The 22,531-nt window shown below is 45.9% G+C and overlaps 1 long non-coding RNA gene across 1 annotated transcript; it reads right to left on the bottom strand.

The window, feature by feature from the left end:
* Nucleotides 1–12,145: 12,145 nt before the first annotated feature.
* Nucleotides 12,146–22,531, bottom strand: LOC306814098. The gene is made up of 2 exons (XR_013777089.1): nt 22,390–22,531; nt 12,146–12,779 (listed from the first exon to the last, which is right to left on the bottom strand). It is a non-coding gene; the product is annotated as an uncharacterized lncRNA (long non-coding RNA).

The raw sequence follows: 22,531 nt of genomic DNA, 5'->3' as shown, positions 1-22,531 counted from the left end.
AAATTATGTGCTTCCATTGTTGATGCCAATTGTGTCAGCTGTTTTACCATTCTCCAATTCAGGATATATAGAATGACTGACAAAACAAAACTGATCAAAACCAAAATCAAAAGCACAACGATGGGATGACACAATTTGTTTAGGATGCCGGCAGCAGTAGGTGACCACCCAAAAAGAGTATCCCACCACCTGAGTTCAGCATCCCCTTTTACCCTTTCTAAGACCCGATGTATTTCTTTCACATCATGATGAACTGTCACCAGGGTTTTCTGTCCATTTTTCTTGATCTTTCCCAAGATTCCAATTAAGTCCTGGTGAAGCAACAATTGTTTAATCAAAGTGAGGTTCATCCCGATGGGAGCAGGCACTAACTGATGAATCAGTGTAAAACTGGATTGCAAAAGATGATAAGACATAACCGGAGCAGTATAGGAAAAGTCAGAGCCCATGATTGTGGTAAAATTACAAACACAAAAATTTAAATTATTTTTTAGATCCACTGTTACATTTTCTACAAACACTGAGTTGCAAGCAGTTCTTACACACACACATCCATTTCCTATGTACACCAGCACTGTTGCAGGAGTCTCATCAAGGTGTATTTCAAAATGACAGATATTTTGCTCTGTGTCTAAACAGATGTCTTGGGCCACAATGGCATTGCTTTCACACATGAAACCCAGTTGCTCCCGAACAACACAAGATTCCAAATTAACAGTTTGCCATTTCTCACCAATTTGACGGGCCCATTCTCTATGCTCGAAAGGATAGAGAATAGTTCCATCGTGATTCAATCCTAATGCAATGATGGGGTATATCAAATGCACTGAAGCGTTGCTTATTGTCAGCACAAAGGCTGTGGCTGTGTTTGTGCTGGGGTTGTAGGCAAAGTTTACCAAATTCCACCAGGACTGAAACTTCCTTTCAAAATCATTAGCATTGTCCCAAATTATTGTCTGGATTTCAGTAGGGAAGATGCCTTTTCCCCTTCCCTTATAATTGAGGCAACAACTGTTTGCATCCAAAGCTGTGCCTGGATATAGCTGAGGGCTAAAGAGATGTTGTTTAGAGCAGTACCAAGAGCATCAATTATCAATTTGATATCATTTACATTTGCCTTTTCCCAATCTGGTAAAATGTTTGATAATAACCACTGTTGCATCCCCAGGGCTGTTAAAGAGGACTGCAGAGGTTGTTTCAATTTGGTCAGGTCTCTGGTGGTGGCAACCAATTTGTTCATTAATACCTCCAAATCAATGCTATTTAAAATTCCCAATCCTGTTCCCACAACACCGATTATGTCCCTTGCCATGCGTTTTTTAGAAGGAGTCTGCTTCCACAGCCAGGTGGTCCACCCCTTAAATAAAGTTTGTAAAAAAGGTTAACATTTTGGCTGAATTTCTGAAACATTGTTCTGCATCAATAATATAACTTGTTTAAGGAACCATGCCGGGTTAAATAATATTTGTTGTTGTCCATTTTTTTTTAATTATGTAAGGCCCAATTTCAAAAATCTTTGGCTTCAGCACAACCGGTGGTTGGGTAGTGGATGTTACAGGCGTTACAACATTGACATCAAGTTCGCCCCAGTGTTTAGTGTTGTTCTCACCACATAACACCTTGTGAAAGAGCTGCAGATCAGTTAGGTTCAACCAACAATTCTGATTTTGAGTCTCACAATGTAAGACATGGCCATGAGATCCTATAGCAGAGCTATGTATGGGTTCAACAAGAGATCCAACAATTAATTCACATTGGATGGCAACATCAGAACCTTGTACTAGTGTAAGGGGAGGAAAAACTTTGTTTTTTCTGTCCATTACTAAGGGAAACTGCATACCAGGGTTTATCATTATCGCAGTTAACACAGGTTTTGCTATAGCATTTATTTTGAACTTGTAAGTCAGACCTTGTAAACCTAACGGATCTGTCGGGTCTTTTTGCCAATTGCATGTCACATAGGTTGGTTTCATAAAGGTGAAATTGTGCCAGCAATCGGTAGGTTCATGCTCACAAAGCTTGGTGATTTCAACAATGTTGGTGCTGGGGTCTAAGGTGTAATTACCAACATTATCCTGCCGACAACACAACAAAAAATGAGTTTGTCTTTTGCATCTCCAAGCTTTAGTGGGACAAAGTTTCTCTGTAATGTCGGGGTGCAAACTATTCGTTATGTTTGGTTCCAAAAGGTTTCCACTTACTGCAATGGAGGTGGCTTTCTCATGGGAGGATCCCTCTACCTTTCTGCATCCTACCTCAATGTTTTCACCAATTGTCCCAGTTAGCATCCGGACCCAGTCCTTTCAATCCCAGTCCCACTCATTTTGATGGTATACCTCAGAGTCATGCAACACTACGGTTGCTAAGTTTGGATGACGACCTCCAGGGTAGGATCCTTGAGCACTGGTGTACCTGATGGTAGCATGAGTCCATGGCCATTCAGCTGGGCTTTGGCCATGTAGGTATGGTAGGATGTAGAGGAATATTATTACTGTTAACATGGCTATCTGGCTTTTATGTCATTCCAAATGTCCCTTGGAGTTCACCTGAAATTATAAACACAGTAAAAACTGCCATCTAGTGGCAGTGCATTAGAATGATGGAATATACCAACGGGTATTTATCCGATGCTGTTTTCCTACAGCATCAGATGCTACCCATGCAAATTTATTCAAAGGAGTTTTCAGTACAAGTGGTACCTCTCCTACCACAGGGAGGTCTACTAGGACAGGTTGTCCAGGATAATGGGCTGTATCCTTAGGATTAGCAGGTCCTTTTAATGAAGGAATTATGGTTAGAGCTTTGGGGCAAAAAGCATTGATTTTTGGGCACCCATTCACCCCCCATCTTTCATTAACACCTTGAATGGCTTTAGGCAGCTGTTCATCCCAGTTTCCTTCCTGTGGTTTCAGAAGCCGTTTCAGGAGACCATTGGTCCTTTCTAGGATTCCGTTGGCTTGAGGGTAGTAAGGGGTGTGGAAAACCCATTTTATTCCTTCACTTTGTGCCCAATCTTGCACTACTTTAGCAAGTGAGACCCATTATCAGACTGAATTTCTTGTGGTTTTGGGAAAGTCCCAAACCATATCTGCAATGCTTTAACAGTATTTTCTCCTGTAGCCCTTTTGAAGGCCTCAGCCTGTACCAATCCTGACATTATCTCAACTCCTACTAACACAAAATGTTTTCCTCCTGATCGCTTAAAGGGACCAATGTAATCTACCTGCCATGCATCCCATAAGCCTTTCCCTCCTCTCAAGTGTAATGGGTTATCCTCTAAAGGATGGCTCTCCAGCCGTTTGCGACACTGCTCGCAGGCTGATACACAAGTTTTACACATTTCTCTGGTAACAGGCCAACCTCGAGCATGAGCTTCTTTGTACAAATCCTTTGCCCCTGTGTGTTGTCTTTTTACATGTACCCACTCTAGCAACCGTTCCCAATCTTCAATGATTTCTTCCTTTTTCAGGGGGCTCAATCCTGCTAATTCATCAGCTCTGTTATTCCATTCTCCTGCTGGATTCCCATCTGTCTGGTGAGAGGCTACCCACCCCATGGCAAAACTTCCCTGACTTGCAATTTCTAAAATGTCTTGCCATTTTTCTTTCTGCCACACTGGAATCCTATTAACTTCCCAATCATTCTGTTGCCAAAAGGTCAACCATTCTGTACAGCCTTTAAAAACAGCATAAGAATCAGTGTAAATACAAACAAGGGAAGTATTTTGTTTTTCCTTTTGAAAAATACTCCAAACAGCTGTGAGCTCTCCAATTTGAGCACTGCCTTCCCCTTCTGTGATGATCTGCTCACTGGAGGAAATGTGTAAGGCTACAGCTTTATATTTCCACACCTTTCCTTCTCTTTTGGCTGAAGCATCAGTAAACCAAGCATTCGCTGTCTGCTTGGGTGAGAAGGGAGGGGCTACCTTGATTACTGAAGCTGGTTTTTCCTGGCTGCTGTTCAAGTTCTCTGTTTCTTGTATTGACAAATTTTTTACAGCGCCTTCAGTGATTGAAAAAATATGACAGTAGTGTTCTATTTGAACATACCATTTTCTCACAGAGGCCCGTTGGGCAACCCCTTCTGGAGGAGGGGTCCCAGAGGTAACTGTTTTAATGACTTTTAAAGGACCTCTTAATACAATTGGCTGCTGTCTTGTGATTTTTTTCTACTTATATCAGAGCCAAACTGACAACAAACACTCCTTTCTCCCAAGTTGTGTATCTTTTTTCAGCGTCTTTAAAGTCACAGGAGTAAAAACTAACAGGTCTTGTCAGGCCTTCAGGCCCCCTCTGCCATATGTGTACAGACAACCCTGAAGAAGCGAAACCCCATTCCACCTGGAAAGGATCTGTTGGGTGAATAGGGCCTAGGGCCTGATAGACTGTTGCTTCAAAAATCAATAATTGTAATACTTCCTCCTGGGCTCGGCTCCAGTCCCATTTCATCCCTCTTCTTAGCAGATTATAAAGAGGCCTAGCAATAATTGAAAAATCTGGAATGTGTTTTCTCCAAAATACTAACAATTCTAAAGCTTGTTGGAGTTTCCTTTTGGATTCAGGCATTTTAATCTGGTCTAAAGAGGTTAACGTAAAGAGTGGGATACATGTCATTCTGCCTTTCCAGAAAATCCCCAAAAATTTGACTTCCTGTGAGGGTTTCTGTATTTTTTCTGAAGGAATCTTCAAACCAAGGCTTTCTAGGTGGGAAATTATTTTCTGTTGCACATCCCTCATTCCTTCTTTTTCTTCTCCTCCTATCCATACATCATGCTGCCAGTCACTCTCATTTCTTCCCTTTCAGCATGATTCCAGTTGTTCACAGCCACTCCCAGTGCATCCCAGTATGAGTCCAGTCACTGTCAGTGTGACCCCAGTCTCATACAGCATGGACCCAGCTGCTCTCACTGTGATCCCAGGATGATCCCAGTTGCTGCCAGAATAGTTCCAGTTGTTCCCAGTTTCTCCCAGAATGATCCCTAGAATAGCCCTAGTCTCTCTCAGCATTGTCCCACTTTCTTCCAGTTGCCCCCAGCCTGGTTCCTGTCCCCCAGTGTGGTTACAGATACTCTCCTTATAGCCCTGTTGCCCCAGTTAGGTTCCAGTTGTCTCAGAATGATGCCAGTCTTTCCCAGTTATTCCCAGTTGTCTCCTGCATCATCCCAGTTTCTGTCAGTGTCCCATACTCCCAGTTACTCCCAGTATGATCCCTTTCATGGCCTCAGTCCCCTCAACATGGTTCCAGTGCCTTCGCAGTTGATCCCAGTTGCTCCCAATGTGTCCACATTTTCCTCCCAATGTGGGCCCAGTTGCTCCCAGTAACCCCCAGCCAGATTCCATTCCCCCAATCCCAGTGGCTCTCAGGATGATCCCAGTAGGACCTGTAGTCACCCCCAGTATGGTTCCAGTCATCTCCAGTATGACCCCAGTCACTCCCAGACTCTCCCAGTATTCTTCCAGTCATGCCCAGAGTCACTCCCAGTCAGTCCCAGTATGGTTCCAGTTGTGACCAGCCCTTCTCCATCACTCCCAGATTGATTGAAATGTGATCCCAGTCAATCTCGGATATTCCCAGTACTATTCCAGTCACTCCCAGTAAAATCCCAGCCATTTCCAGTAGGATCACTGTATGACTCTGATATGGGTGCAGCTGGTCCCATTATCATCCAATGTGGTTCCAGTTGCTCCCATTTCCCCTCACTGTGATTTCAGTCTCTCCAAGTGCATCCCAGTTGCCAACAACATGTTCCCAGTCAGTCCCAGTTGTTCTCAGCTGCTTCCAGACTGATCCCAGTTGCTCACAGGCTCTCCCAGTCACCCTCAGTGCAGTTCCAGTTGCTGCCAATATGATGCAGCAGGATCCCAGGTTAGTCTGAGAGAAATCCTGAAGCATAGGGAAATTGAACAGGCAAAAGCCAAATCTCTGTTCCGGGGCCCCTGGGCAAAAAACAGGGGCTGGTTTTTCTGTACAATAAAGCAGACTCCATCACTTTTGTAATGTCTATTTAGAGGAGGTGTTTGGCACTCAAAGAACAACCAGGCTTCAAAGTGGAGGCATCTTTAGTCTGGGAGAAAAGCAGTTCAATATAGAATTTCAGCAGGGAGAAACCAGGTGTAAGGCACAGGCCATGGTCACAAAGAGGGGCCCTGTTCTCTTTGAAAAGAAACACATGCACCCAGTTTCCTAAAAACTTGTGGAGGAAGTGTTTGTGACTCCACTTGTAACCAGGCTTCTAAGTGGTGGCATCCTTAGTCTGGGAGAAAACCTGAAGCATAGGGAAATTGAACAGGCAGAAGCAAAATGTGTTCTGGGGCCTTGGGCAAAAAACAGGGGCTGGTTTTTCTGTGCAATATAACTGACTCCATCACTTTTGTAATGTCTATTTAGAGGAGGCTTTTGGCACTCAAAGAATAAGCAGGCTTCTCCCTGGTGGAATCCATAGTCTGCAAGAAATCCCGACCAATAGAGAAATGTAACAGGCAGAAAGCCAGTTGCAGGCACATGGCCCTGGACACCAAGTGAGCTATATTTCCCAGTGAAATGAAGGTCAGTTCAACACTTTTGTAATGTATATTTAAAGGAGGTGTTTGGCCCTCAAAGAACAACCAGGCTTCAAAGTGGAGGCATCTTTAGTCTGGGAGAAAAGCAGTTCAATATGGAATTTCAGCAGGGAGAAACCCAGTGTAAGGCACAGGCCATGGACACAAAGAGGGGCCCTTTTCCCTTTCAAAAGCAACTTACCCTTTCAGTTGCCCAATAACTTTTGGAGGATGTGTTTGTGACTCCACTTGTAACCAGGTTTCTAAGTGGTGGCATCCTTAGTCTGGGAGAAATCCTGAAGCATAGGGAAATTGAACAGGCAGAAGCCAAATCTCTCTTCGGAGGCCTTGGGAAAATCACGGGCTGGTTTTTCTGTACAATAAAGCTGACTCCATCACTTTTGTAATGTCTATTTAGAAAAGGCTTTTGGCACTCAAAGAATAAGCAGGCCTTTCACTGGTGGCATCTATAGTTTGCAAGAAATCCAGACCCATAGAGAAATGTAACAGGCAGAAAGCCAGTCGCAGGCACAGGGCCATGGACACCAAGTGAGCTATATTTCCCAGTGAAGTGAAGGTCAGTTTGTTGTAATCTGATACCAGAGGTATAAGGAATATCTTACCTGTCCCTCCTGTCCATATCCTATTGTCAGACAGCCAGAAATCCCTTCCCTGACCCTTTGGTAGAAAAAGCCAAGACGTGAGATGCGCTTCCTCTTTTGCCCTGCTGCCACCATGCAATAAAGAAAAGGCAAAGAGCCACTCTTTTGATCCTCGTGCTTTTCTCATATGCTAGACCTAGCTACTTCTTATTGATACAATAGGAAGGAGTTACAGTTTGTAGCAATTGGCGACTCAACTTTGGGGCTTGTATTAATAACCCACAGATAGCTGGAATCCCAGTTTCAGGATTTTCCGCTTGTTCGTTTGATCAACTACCTCCGTGCTTGGTAGTTGTGTTTATATAGCCCCAGGCAGGAGGACAGAGCCGGTAGCTTGCTTTAGCGCCGAAGTAAGTCGGCTCGAAGACAGGCAGCTTTCACGAACCACACAACAGCCAGGTCTGAGGGACAGGTAAAGTCCCTCGTGGGAGGCGTGAACCCCAGGGCCCCTAGGAGTGGGGAGGGGGGGTTCCCCCATGCAGACTGGTGGCGGGCGCGGTGTTAGGGCGGGCTAGCACCCTCAGGCGCCTCCGCAGCAGCCACGATTTCAGCGGGGCGGCTCGTCCCCAGTTTCCATGGAAACCGCAAGAAAAACCCGTTCGGAATGCAGCTACTCACGGCTCAGGGATTTGATGTTGTAATCCAATACCAGAGGTATAAGGAATGTCTTACCTGTCCCTCCTGTCCCTATCCTATTGGAAGACAGCCAGAAATCCTTTCCCCGACCCGTTCCTAGAAAAAGCCAAGACCTGAGATGCGCTTCTTCTTTGCCCTGTTACCACCATGCAATAAAGAAAAAGCAAAGAGCCAATCTTTAGAACCTCGTGCTTGTCTCATATGCTAGACCTAGCTGCTTCTTATTGATACTGATACCGAAATAATGAGAAAAAGGACTAATGTAGATATAGTAGTAGTCATGCTAAGGCTTAGAAAACTGCAGTTTTCAGACAGGCCCTGAGAACCTACCTTGTGAAACAATAGTGAAAAGAATTAGTAGAGCATATAGAACATTTAGAACTGTGAAAACAATAATCAAAGGATTTAGTAGAGCATATAGGACATCTAGAAACTTTCAAGATAAGGCTAAAGTATAATAATAATTAAAGGGTTCTGGTGATGGGAAAACATGCAAGGGGAATTAAGGGGGGTAGCCTATAGTTCTGAGTAGACAAGCATGCAAAATTTATAACTTTTAGGAATGATACCTGCAAGATTTATGTATCTGTATTGTTTTGAAGAATGTGTATTTCTGCATGTAGACCACTATGTAAAAAGGTATAAAAACCTGATGAAAAAAGGGAACTGTGGGATCCTGACTTTGGACGCTAGTCCGCAGGTTCCCTGGGCCCTGAATAAAGCACCGCATAAACTGACTCTGTTAGTTTGTGTTCTGTTTGGGGCATCGGGCAACAATACAATAGTAAGAAGTTACCGTTTGCAGCATCAGTTAACCACTTTTGTATTGTCTATTTAAAGGAGGTCTTTGGCACTCAAAGAACAACCAGGCTTCAAAGTGGAGGCATCTTTAGTCTGGGAGAAAAGCAGTTCAATATGGAATTTCAGCAGGGAGAAACCCAGTGTAAGGCACACACCGTGGACACAAAGAGGGGCCCTTTTCCCTTTGAAAAGAAACACACCCTCCCAGTTTCCTAAGAACTTTAGGAGGAAGTGTTTGCATCTCCACTTCTAACCAGGCTTCTAAGTGGTGGCATTCTTCGTCTGGGAGAAATCCTGAAGCATAGGGAAATTTAACAGCCAGAAGCCAAATCTCTGTGCTGGGGCCTTGGGCAGAAACAGGTGCTGGTTTTCCTGTACAATAAAGTTGACTCCATCATTTTTGTAATGTCTATTTAGAGGAGGCTTTTGGCACTCAGAGAATAAGCAGGCTTCTCACTGGTGGCATCTATAGTCTGCAAGAAATCCTGACCCATAGAGAAATGTAACAGGCAGAAAGCCAGTCTTAGGCACAGGGCCCTGGATACAAACAGAGCTATATTTCCCAGTGAAATGAAGGTCAGTTCACCACTTTTGTAATGTCTATTTAAAAGAGGTGTTTGGCACTCAAAGAACAACCAGGCTTGAAAGTGGAGGCATCTTTAGTCTGGGACAAACGCAGTTCACTATGGAATTTCAGCAGGAAGAAACCCAGTCTAAGGCACAGGCCATGGACACAAAGAGGGGCCCTTTTCCCTTTGAAAATAAACACATCCTTCCAGTTCCATAATAACTTTTGGAGGAAGTGTTTGTGACTCCACTTGTAACCAGGCTTCTAAGTGGTGGCATACTTAGTCTGGGAGAAATCCTGTAGCATAGGGAAATTGAACAAGCAGAAACCAAATCTCTGTTCTGGGGCCTTGGGCAAAAAACAGGGGCTGGTTTCGTTGCCCGACAGAGAGACACGAAACAACTAGCTTGTCTTCCCACCACCAGAACCCTTTATCATTGATTATACATTAACTTTTATCGTTTATTATTTCATTGTGTTCTGCATGCTCTACTACATCCTTTAGTTATTAGTTTGTAGTTCTTAGTACATTCCCAGGCCTGTTTCCCAGGTCTGTTTCCCAGGGCCTTCTTGTGAACTGCTGCTTTCTAAGCCTTTGCATAACTACTGCTATTGCTGTATCTACATTAGTTCTTTTTCTCGTTATTTCGGTATCAACTCCCCCCTTGTGAGCATTCTTCAGATTGTCTGCAAGGATGCTCAATTCTTCAAGTAATGGTTTCTAAGTAGGATGGTGGGTCTTCTCTTTGAATTGGCAGGATTACTTCTTTCCGGGTTAGTGCTCTCATGACACGTCGAGTATGAGTTCCTTCTCTGGCAATCATTCCTAAAAGACATCTATACATAATCATGCAGACTACAATAATTAATACAATCATTATTACATATTGTACAATTGATGATATCCAACCAGAGACTTGGATTCCTAGGGAGCTAAACAGTGCTCCTACCCAGTTATGTTCAGCTTCTTCCTGGACTTCATGCACTTTTGTTTCAATTTGTTCCAATTGACTTATGTCCTTTTCTACTTCTTCTGTGACATTTGGGATATGTATGCAGCAATGATCAACCTTTCTTTGGAGGTATCCACAGACTCCGTGTTCTTTTAATAAGAGCAAATCTAATGCCATTCTATTTTGGACTGTCATTCTTGTTGTTGCTTGCAACTGTAAGTTTAGATCCCTAAATCCTTTCTTTGTAACTACGGCTAACCTCTCAGTTTGTCCTAATAATTTGTACAGCATCTCCCGGTTTCTATATGTAGAAATTGGTGCAAACAGGGATTCCAGTACCCATCCATATTTAACTCCTGATGAGGGTTCATGCCATTCATCTTCATCTCCCAGTCCTAGTTCTTCTGCCACCTCATTTGTTTCTCTTTTTGTTCGTGACTGTATCTCTTTTTGTGTTAATTTAGACTGTTTCCAGAAAGGGCAGAGCGTAGGTACCCCTAACGTAATCTGCGTGACTGGCCCGTTAATGGGCATATGGGCAGTCCATTGTCCGTGCGCCATTACCCACACCGAATGCCCTGGACTCCTGACGGTAGTCGCCTGACAATCTTTCCAAGCCACCTTTATTTCACCTGTTATTGTATGATTATAGCTTTGACATTCACAGCCCCATTTTAGTAGTATCCAGACTCGCACTAAACCAATTTGGGATTCAGGGGTACCACATGTGATGATTTTGCTACAATTCCAGCTAGGTGTGGGGGTCATTCGATCCCGTCTTACTACTTCAGTCCTTAACATTCCTAAATGTTCTTGTTCCCTTTGGCCTGACCATTCGATACACCAATGTACTGGTCCTATGTAGCTGTAAGATTCTAACAAGCTGGGACTCCAAATAGTTTTCCACTGTTCCCATTCTTCCCTCCCTTCTTGACATACTATCTCATAAGAATATTCAATGACTGGTTTTTGTCTTTTTTTCCTTATGTAATAAGAACACCATCCTACATCCTTGAATTGCCCAATTTTTGAATAAACTGCATTTGGTAATTTTAGGCATTCACTCCTTCGTCCTGGGGATGACCATTGCCCTCAAACTGTATAGGTTTCCTCTATCATCTTAGTATGATTCCGCATCCCTTTATTACATCTTTTTGTCCCATTTATAGTTACTGGAGGCATTTCCCCAACGGGAATGATGCCCCATGGTATTGGATCTCCCGCCGCTTTAGATAAAGGTAAACATGCAGTGATGGACGTAGTATTTTGTACTTGCCCAAAATCTCTAACTAATCCCACTATTAAGTTTTCTTGTCCCAATTCTTGTTGTGTTTTTCCAAGTTCTGTTGCCTGTCGTACTCTCCTATTCTCTTTCATGTATACCATGATCATTCCATGTCCCCACCAATCATCCTTCGCTATCCAACACCAGTAATTTCCCATATCACTTTGCTGGACATCTTTTATAATTAAAACTAATGTTTTTGCCCTTCGTTCAATTTGATACTTTTCTCCAGATTCCAGATTCTTCTTATACCACCACCCGTAACTATCAATTTGTTCCCTTTCAATTTGGCAACTAAGAATTACTTCTTTCCCTTTCACAGCCAAATACACTCCATTTTGTGGCTTTATTGCTTGGTTTGAATGAGTAGCAGACATTGCTTGCCTACGCCCGTAATTTCCTGCCAACCCACACTTGACTATACATAAGTATTCTTCCTCTGTTTTTCCAATTCTAAGGTTTGTTATATTTAACCATGCTCTTCCTACCAAACCATTCACCCACCAGCTAGTTCCATTTAGTACTGGTTCCCATCTCTGCTCTTTGTTTTTCCTTTTCCACCATTTAGCTTGTATTGTTTTGTCACAGTGAAGTTTGAGCCTAAAAGTACAATTGATCCTAAGTGGAGGTCCATCCCACTTATCTACCCGTGCACTGACTGGTATTACCTGCACCGAGTACCCACTTCGGGTTTCATTCTCTTTTAGAATATCTACATTTATTTTTCCATAGTCAAAGCTTTCTCTAATCCACACAATACATGAGAATTGTCCTACCTGATCAGCTTGCATATGAGATATCATCAATGTGGTGCTATCTCTTTGCTGTTCCATATCCCAAAATGTCACGATCCCTTCTGTAAATACTTGGTCTGTGATGATTTGTTTCCAGGCTGCATTTACTTCTTTTAATCCAGCTCTCTGGTTGTTAGAAAACAGAGAGGTTAAATTTACTCCCGCACCTTCCGGCACTATTACATCTGGCTCCGGAACTATGATTTTAACAAATGCTTCTCCCACCTGCATTATACAGACTAATGTTAAAAGAACTAAGGCCTTGCCCTGAACACCAGCTTTGTTGCTGACAGAGGCTGTACTTCCCATCTTGATGGGACCTTCTTGATTCGAGTGTAGTGATTCCAATTTTCGATCCCTTGAACTTTCACTGCCGTGTAGGTAGTCATGATCACCTGGTGAGGACCGCCCCATACTTCTTTCAATGGTTCCGTATTCCAGTTCTTCACATATACTTGATCTCCTGGCTGGATGTCATGGACAGGATTCTCCAAGGGCAGAGGCCGGTTCCACTACAATGCTCCTCGCAGCACTGTAAGGACTTTATTTAAAGACAAAATGTAACTCAACAATACTTGATCTCCTACTAAGTGAGGGTCCCCTTAGTAAGTTGCAGCATGATATGGCTTGCCATACAAAATTTTGTATGGACTTACTCCTATCTTTTCTCTGGGTTTAATCTTGATTCTTAGCAAGGCTAGAGGTAGTGCCTGAGGCCACTGTATCTTTGCTTCCTGACAAATTTTCTTAATCTGCCCTTTTAATATCTGATTCATCCGTTCTACTTGGCAGCTAGATTGTGGTCTCCAGGGCGTATGGAGATCCCAAGTGTTGGGGGTTGAGTGTTTTTCTGTTACTGTGTCAATTGAAAGAATTTTTCCCATTATTATGCCAATGGAGATGGCCGGGCTACACCCAGGGTCTCTGATGGGTCCAGACAAAGGGGTGGGTGGGAACGTCTCCTGGAGGGGCCTCTGAGGCTTCCGGGAGGGGACTTGGGTTTCCGGCGAGCTCGGAGGAGGACGCCTGGGATCGTCAGCCCACGGGGCCGAGCACAGCAGAGCCAGACCCTCTGCGATCACCTGCCCTGAATCTGCCCCGTTCCAGCCTCCTGCCTCTGCAGACACAGCTGATCACCCGGACACACACGGTGAGTGAGGAGCCGCCGCTCCAGCCCGTTCCTGCCCGGGACCGGCGTGGCCGCTGCCGCCCCTCCCCCCTCCTTCCTGCCTCCGTTTCCCGCTTGCCTTTTTGGCAGATCCGGGCTGTGGACTAAGCACAGAGACAGCGTGCTTGCATCTAAACGGACTGACACCGAGTTATCTATTTTGTTCTGTTAGCAATATTAACTGTTATTGTTTAATGTTTGTACAGTTAGATATATTAGTAAAAGAGCTGTTATTCCCACCCCCTTATCTCTGCCTCAGAGTCCTTGATTCAAACAATTATAATACTTGGGGGAGGGGGGGGGGGGGGAGTGGAACCCAAGGCTCTATCCCAAAAAGAGAAACTTCTGCCCTTACTGGCAGACACCTGTCGTTTCAAACCAGGACAGATTTTGGCGCCCAGACGTGGGACAGAGGGCACTGAGTTGAGAGTTAAGACAGGAATAACAGCTCTCTTAACTGGCAATATGTTGTCTGGTTTAATCTGGTTTGTGTTCCATGTGGTCACAGCCATCTCCCTCCCATTTGCAAGCCCTTTTTTGAATTTGGGCCCCCTCACCAAGGTTGCTGTGGCTATTATCCAATTGGTTTGGTGGATTGATTATGTCAGGAATTCATGGGTTTTTAATTTTTTCTGGGAAGCGGTTGCATGGATCCGGAGCTATCGTACTCTAACTGCATGTTTCTGGGGCTATTTCAGTAATGGTACTTACTGTGAGGTAACGAGTGCAAGGGAAATTTTTTCCAAACCCATCACCCAGTTTTTTGAGGCTATTCCACTGGTTCTCAAGGATTTCAGATCTGTTTTAATTGCCACTGTTATTATATAGTGGCTGGTGTTGCTGATAGGCCTGTTTTACTTAGTATTCAGAAACAAGGGAATATTGGCTTGGACGACAACTCTGATACCTGCCCCAGGGACTAGGGATGCTGCCCCAGAACCTGCCTCTGCCCCAGGGACTAGGGATGCTGCCCCAGAGCCTGCCCCTGGGACTAGGGATGCCGCCCCAGAACCTGCCTCTGCCCCAAAGACTAGGGATGCTGCCCCAGAGCCTGCCACTGTGACTAGGGATGCTGCCCCAGAACCTGCCTCTGCCCCAGGGACTAGGGATGCTGCCCCAGAGCCTGATGGTGCCCCACAGCCCACCGCAGAAATAAGCCATCCAGAGTGGGTGGGGGCTCTAGTGAAGGATATAGGCCAAATGCTGAAAGAGCATAGCCAGATGATGAAGGAGTATTTTTCTCCAGCTGGTGAGAAACCCTCCCCCTGCCCTAAAGAGGGAGAGTCAGATGGTGCTGCAGTGGAACCTGTAGATGTTGTATCTGTCCAGGTTCCAGCTGGATCACAGGAGCAGCCACAGCCAGCAGCAGTTGCTCCTGTGGAAACTAGGAAATCTAAGATTAAAACGAGGCACTTAGATAATGGGGATCAGCAAGGAGGGTCCTCACAACCAGCAAGGGAGCCAGAGGTTGAGATTGTCACAGAGTCCCCTCTCATACGATAGTCTCCGTAACCTGCGCAAAGACATTGCTCGGTGGGGCCGTGAGCCTTTTGCAACTTGGTTACTTCGGGTCTGGGACCTTACGGGAACAGGTGTTCAACTGGATGGAACTGAGGCCAGGAATTTGGGATCCTTGGCCCAGGATTCAGGTGTGGACCAGATATTCGTAAAAGAGCAAGGCCTCCTTTCCCTCTGGGACCGGCTTTTAATGAGTGTGAGAGAGAAATTTGTACACAGAGAGAGAATGCAGGAGCACCACCGTAGGATGCGCTGGAAGACCCTTGAGGAAGGGATCCAGCAGCTGAGAGAGACAGCAGTATTAGAGGTACTCTTTGGGAGGGATGGACAGCATGACAATGACCCTGACAAGGTCAAGTGCACATGGCAGATGTTATGGAACTTGGCAACCTTGGGTCCATCTCAATATACCACCTACATTGCAATGATTAATGCTGATAACCATCCAGAGACAGTGTGTTCTGTTGCCAAGAAACTCAGAAATTTCGAGAGCATGATGAATGGCCCAATGCAGGCTAATGTCTCTGCCGTGGCCAGGGACCTCCAACAGGTCAAAGATAGGATGAGGGATATGAGGGAGGAGATGATAGAGAGAATTGAGGAGGTGAGGAAGATCAGCATAGCACCAGTACGAGTCACAGGCCCCCAAGTCAAAGCTTCACGTCCCCCAGCTAGGGAGAGAGGGTACACCTCAAGAGCTGACCTGTGGTTTTTCCTGCGAGACCATGGGGAAGACATGGGAAAATGGGATGGGAAACCCACTTCTGTCCTGGCAGCACGGGTGCGTCAGCTCAGGGAGGGAAATGCTAACTGAGGGAGCCGCACTAAAATGAAGGTAGCCTCAACCTCCCACAAGCAAGGTGCAGGGTATTACAGCAAGGAGGATGTTCTGTCAGATCCCCTGAAAGGAACCTCCACTATGTATGCCCAGGAAAGAAATAATAACCAGGGCTAGAGGGGCCCTGCCTCTAGCCAGGGAGAGGCATGGGATGACAGGATCTATTGGATAGTGTGGGTGTGATGGCCTGGCACGTCAAAGCCACAGAAACATAAAGTGTTAGTTGATACTAATTCACAATGCACTCTGATACCATCAGAACATGTGGGGAAGGTGCCTGTTTCCATTGTTGGGGTGACGGGGGAATCACAGGAATTCACTTTGCTGGAAGCTGAGATTAGACTGACAGGGAAGGGGTGACAGAAACATCCAATTGTAACTGGCCCAGGGGCACCGTGCATTCTAGGCATAGACTTCCTCAGGAACGGCTACTACAAAGACCCAAAGGGGTTCAGGTGGGCTTTTGGAATAGCTACTGTAGAGACAAAGAGCATTAAGCAGTTGAACATCTTGCCTGGACTGTCAGAAAACCCCTCTGCAGTAGGACTCCTGAAAGTGACTGAGGAACAGGTGCCAATTGCCACCATGACAGTGCACCGCCGGCAGTACCGGATAAATCGAGATGCTGTGATCCCCATCCACAAAATGATCCGTGATCTAGAGAGCCAAGGGGTGGTCAGCAAGAGCCACTTACCCTTCAACAGTCCTATCTGGCCTGTGCAGAAATCTGATGGAGAATAGAGACTGACTGTGGACTATCGGGCATTGAATGAAGTGACTCCACCGCTGAGCACTGCCGTGCCGGACATGCTGGAACTCCAGTACGAGCTGGAGTCCAAGGCAACAAGGTGGAATGCCACCATTGACATTGCAAATGCATTCTTCTCCATTCCTTTGGCAGCAGAGTGCAGGCCTCAGTTTGCTTTCACCTGGAGGGGCGTGCAGTACACCTGGAACCGACTGCCCCAGGGGTGGAAGCACAGCCCCACCATCTGCCACGGACTGATCCAGGCTGCACTGGAAAAGGGTGAGGCTCCAGAACATTTGCAGTACATCGATGACATCATTGTGTGGGGGAACACAGCAATCGAGGTTTTTGAGAAAGGAGAGAAGATCATCCAGATTTTGCTGGGAGCCGGTTTCGCCATTAAAAAGAGCAAAGTCAAAGGACCTGCCGGAGAGATCCAGTTCCTGGCAGTGAAGTGGCAGGATGGACAGCGCCATATCCCCACTGAGGTCATCAATAAGATCACTGCAATGTCTCCACCAACAAGCAAGAAGGAGACACAAGCTTTTCTAGGTGCTATCGACTTTTGGAGAATGCACGTCCTTGAGTACAGCCAGATTGTGAGCCCTCTCTACCTGGCCACTCGCAAGAAGAACGATTTCCACTGGGGCCCTGAACAACAGCAAGCCTTTGCCCAGATCAAACAGGAAATCGCTCATGCAGTGGCCCTTGGCTCAGTCAGGACTGGACCAGAGGTAAAGAATGTGCTCTGCTCTGCAGCTGGGAACCATGGTCTGTCCTGTAGCCTTTGGCAGAAGGTGCCTGGTGAGACCCGAGGCCAACCCCTGGGATTCTGGAGCAGAAGCTACAAAGGATCTGAAGCCAACTACACTCCCACAGAGAAGGAAATCTTGGCTGCCTATGAGGGAGTTCAAGCTGCCTCAGAGGTGATTGGCACAGAAGCACAACCTCTGGCACCCCGACTGCCAGTGCTGGGGTGGATGTTCAAAGGAAAGGTTCCCTCTACCCACCACGCCACCGACGCCACATGGAGCAAGTGGATTACCCTCAACACGCAGCGCGCCTGTATTGGTAACCCGAATCGCCCTGGGATTTTGGAGATAATTATGAACTGGGCAGAAGGTGAAGATTTTGGTCTTGCTGATAAAGAGGAGCAGAAGCAAGTGACCCGGGCTGAAGAAGCTCCACCGTACAACCAGCTGCCAGCAGATGAAACACGCTACGCCCTTTTCACCGACGGTTCCTGCCGCATTGTGGGGATGAACCGGAAGTGGAAAGCTGCCGTATGGAGCCCCACACGACAGGTTGCACAAGCTACCGAAGGAGAAGGTAGATCGAGTCAACTTGCTGAACTCAAAGCTGTTCAGCTGGCCTTGGACATTGCTGAGAGAGAGAAATGGCCAAAGCTCTACCTTTACACTGATTCGTGGATGGTAGCCAATGCTCTGTGGGGTTGGCTGGAAAGGTGGAAAAAGGCTGACTGGCAACGTAGAGGAAAACCAATCTGGGCTGCTGATGAGTGGAAAGACATTGCCACTCGGGTAGAGAAGCTCCCCGTGAAAGTCCGTCATGTGGATGCCCATGTTCCCAAGAGTCGGGCTAATGAAGAACATAGGCACAACAAGCAGGTAGATCAGGCTGCACAGATAGAGGTCTCAAAGATAGACTTAGATTGGGAACACAAGGGAGAACTGTTCCCGGCTCGATGGGCCCACGATGCCTCAGGCCATCAGGGCAGAGACCCCACCTATAAGTGGGCACTAGACCGAGGGGTGGATCTAACCATGGACAGCATCTCTCAGGTTATTCATGACTGTGACACGTGTGCTGCCATCAAACAGGCCAAGCGGGTGAAGCCCCTCTGGTATGGGGGGCGATGGTCCAAAGATAAGTATGGGGAGGCCTGGCAGATTGACTATATCACACTGCCTCAGACCCGCCAGGGCACGCGCTACGTGCAGACCATGGTGGAAGCCACCACCGGATGGTTGGAGACTTACCCTGTGCCCTACTCCACTGCTCGGAACACCATCCTGGGCCAGGAAAAACAAGTCCTCTGGAGGCATGGTACCCCTGAAAGAATTGAGTCAGACAATGGGACTCATTTCAAAAATAGCCTTATAAACACCTGGGCTAAAGAACACGGTATTGAGTGGGTGTACCATATTCCCTACCATGCACCAGCAGCTGGGAAAGTTGAACGGTGAAATGGTCTGCTTAAAACCACTTTAAAGGCACTTGTTCGGGGGACTTTCAAGAACTGGGAGATCAATGTACCAAAGGCCACATGGTTAGTGAATACCCGAGGTTCCACTAACCGAGCAGGCCCTGCCCAGTCAGAGCCCTTGGGAGCAGCAGATGGAGATAAGGTTCCAGCGGTACACTTGAGAGGCATGTTAGGGAAAACTGTCTGGGTGAACTCTGCTTCCAGCAAAGACAATCCTGTTCGTGGGCTGGTTTTCGCTCAAGGACCAGGTTTCACTTGGTGGGTGATGCAAAAGGATGGAGACACCCGATGCATACCCCAAGGGGACCTTGTTCTAGGGTGAACTATATATGATACTGTGCCTGTAACTACATGTATGTATATAATTTAAAGATTTCAATATGATGTAGCATGTTGGCATGGAAAAAATTCGGGGTGGATAATGTTGGGGGTTGAGTGTTTTTCTGTTACTGTGTCAATTGAAAGAATTATTCCCATTATCATGCTAATGGAGCTGGCCAGGCTACACCCATGGTCTCTGATGGGTCCAGACAAAGGGGTGGGTGGGAACGGCTCCCGGAGGGGCCTCTGAGGCTTCCGGGAGGGGACTTGGGTTTCCGGCGAGCTCGGAGGAGGACGCCTGGGATCGTCAGCCCACGGGGCCGAGCACAGCAGAGCCAGACCCTCTGCGATCACCTGCCCTGAATCTGCCCCGTTCCAGCCTCCTGCCTCTGCGGACACAGCTGATCACCCGGACACACACGGTGAGGGAGGAGCCGCCGCTGCAGCCCGTTCCCGCCCGGGACCGGCGTGGCCACTGCCGCCCCACCCCCCTCCCTCCTGCCTTCGTTCCCGCCTACCCTTCAGCAGGTCCAGACTGTGGACTAAGCACAGAGACAGCGTGCTTGCATCTAAACGGACTGACACCGAGTTATCTATTTCGTTCTGTTAGCAATATTAACTGTTATTGTTTTCTGTTTGTATAGTTAGATATATTAGTAAAAGAGCTGTTATTCCTACCCCCTTATCTCTGCCTCAGAGTCCTTGATTCAAACAATTATAATACTTGGGGGGGGGTGAGGAACCAAAGTCTCTATCCCAAAGGGAAACTTCTGCCCTTACTGGCAGACACCTGTCCTTTCAAACCAGGACAGATTTTGGCGCCCAGAGGGCACTGAGTTGAGAGTTAAGACAGGAATAACAGCTCTCTTAAGTGGCAATATGTTGTCTGGTTTAATCTGGTTTGTGTTCCATGTGGTCACAGCCATCTCCCTCCCATTTGCAAGCTCTTTTTTGAATTTGGGCCCCCTCACCAAGGTTGCTGTGGCTATTATCCGATTGGTTTGGTGGATTGATTATGTCAGGAATTCATGGGTTTTTAATTTTTTCTGAGAAGCGGTTGCATGGATTCGGAGCTATCGTACTCTAACTGCGTGTTTCTGGAATGATTTCTCATAGTAAGGTTTTACTTACTTCCTTTGCCTGGTTAGTCCTGCATGGGAAAGCTTCTGCCACCCTGAAAAAGTACACACATACACCAGTAAATAACGGTACCCTTGTGCTTTTGGTAGCTCTGAGAAATCTATTTGCCAATAGTCTCCTGGTTGCGGCCCTACTTGTAACTTTCCTAGTTGTATTTGCCTTCGTATCACTGGGTTATTTTTAATACAGACTGGACACGTGGCGTTAATCTGTTTTGCCATTGTTAACATCTGGTTGGAAATCACCTCATGTTTTAAAAATTGTACCAATGCGTCTGCTCCCCAATGGCACTTGTTATGTTCGATTTCTAAAATTGTTTTCATTACTTTTGTTGGCAGTACAACCTGACCTTCAGCTGTGACATACCATCCTTTTTCGTTCTTCTGGGCCTGAACAAATTGAGCAAGCTTCTCATCTTCATGTGTATACCATGGTTTCTGCTCAAGAAAAGAAGTTGCAGGGTTAATTCGCACTTGCAATAAAGCTAATTGTGTCCATACCTCTCGGGCAACCTGTTTGGCAACTCTGTCAGCCAACTGGTTTCCTTGGAACGCTTTTCCCTTTTCCTTTTGATGTCCTTTTACATGCATCACTGCCACTGCCTGAGGTTTATGCACTGCTTCCAATAGTGCTAATATTTGTTCTTTATGCTTAATTTCTGATCCTTGAGAATTCAACAGTCCTCTTTCTTTCCATAGTGCTCCGTGTACATGTATTACTCCAAAGGCATATTTTGAATCAGTCCAAATGTTTACTCTTTTCCCCTGACTCAGTTCTAAGGCTCTTACCAGAGCTTGTATCTCGGCTTTCTGGGCTGAAGTTCCTGGGGTTAAAGCTCGAGCTTCTATTATTTGTGTCAAAGTCACTACTGCATATCCCGCATACCTGGTTCCGTTTTCCACAAAGCTGGATCCATCTGTAAACAGTTCCTATTCCGGATTCTCCAAAGGCTCATCTTTCAGGTCTTTCCGGCTGGCATACACCTGTTCAATGATTTCTACGCAGTCATGTGTCAATTCACCTCCTTCTTCCTGGCTGCTGCTCCTAAGAAATTCTGCTGGGTTGAGATGATTGGTTATTTTTAATTCAATGTCATCCTGTTCTCGGAGAAGTGCCTGGTATTGTAACATGCGACTTGACGAGAGCCAGTTCCCCCCTTTTTGTTCCAAAACTGCAATGACCATGTGGGGAACAAATACTTCCATCCTTTTTCCCAGAGTCAATTTTCTGGCTTCCCGAATTAGGAGCACTGTTGCTGCCACAGCTCTAAGACAACCTGGCCATCCGGCGCTTACAGTGTCTAGCTGCTTTGAGAAGTACCCTACCGGGCGTTTCCATGAGCCCAGTTTTTGGGTAAGAACCCCTATTGCCAGTCTCTGTCTCTCATTTACGTATAGTTGAAAAGGTTTTGTAAGATCTGGCAGTCCTAGTGCTGGGGCTTCCTTTAAGGCTTGTTTCAGACTCTGGAATGCCTTTTCTTGTGTTTGTCCCCACTGAAACACAGGGCTTTTGGCTGCCTCATACAGGGGTTTTGCTTTTAGTCCAAAATCCGGGATCCACAAGCGGCACCACCCTACCATGCCCAAAAAGGATCTTAACTCTTGTGGATTTCGTGGTGTGGGTATGGTGCAAATTGCTTGTATTCGATTAACTCCCAACTTTCGCACCCCTTGTGAAATTTCGCAGCCTAGGTAAATTACTTGGGCTCTTACCAGCTGAGCTTTTTCTTTCGATACTCGGTATCCAGCTTTTCCCAGCATATTAAGTAATCCAATAGTGAGTCTGAGGCAAACATCCTTTTCTGTGGAGGCTATAAAGATGTCATCAACATATTGTAGGAGAACATATAAGAAAGGTGATTCTTTTACCTGAGTCGTCTTCCATTCTTCTAACTCTCGAGCCAATTGATTTCCAAAAATAGTTGGTGAGTTTTTGAATCCTTGTGGTAGACGCGTCCAGGTGAGCTGCTTCTTGCGTCCCGTGTCTGGGTTCTCCCACTCAAAGGCAAAGTATCTCCTACTTTCAAGTGCCAAGGGGATACAGAAAAATGCATCTTTCAAATCAATCACTGTGAACCACTTAAACCTTTCCGACACAGCTGTCAACAATGTATACGGATTAGCTACTACTGGGTGTATATCTTTAGTGATGTTATTAATTGCTCTTAAATCTTGAACTAATCTATACTTACCATTTGGCTTTCTGACTGGGAATATCGGAGTATTGAATTCTGACTCACATTCCTGTAAAATTCCCAAGCTAAGAAATTGTTCAATCATGGGTGCTATTCCTATTCGTGCTTCCAATTTCAAAGGATATTGTCTTACCCTTAC

This window comes from Erithacus rubecula, assembly GCF_903797595.1.
Source record: "Erithacus rubecula genome assembly, contig: SUPER_W_unloc_4, whole genome shotgun sequence".
In the NCBI taxonomy this organism is placed as follows: Eukaryota; Metazoa; Chordata; class Aves; order Passeriformes; family Muscicapidae; genus Erithacus; species Erithacus rubecula.
This window is presented reverse-complemented; position numbering and strand designations above follow the sequence as displayed.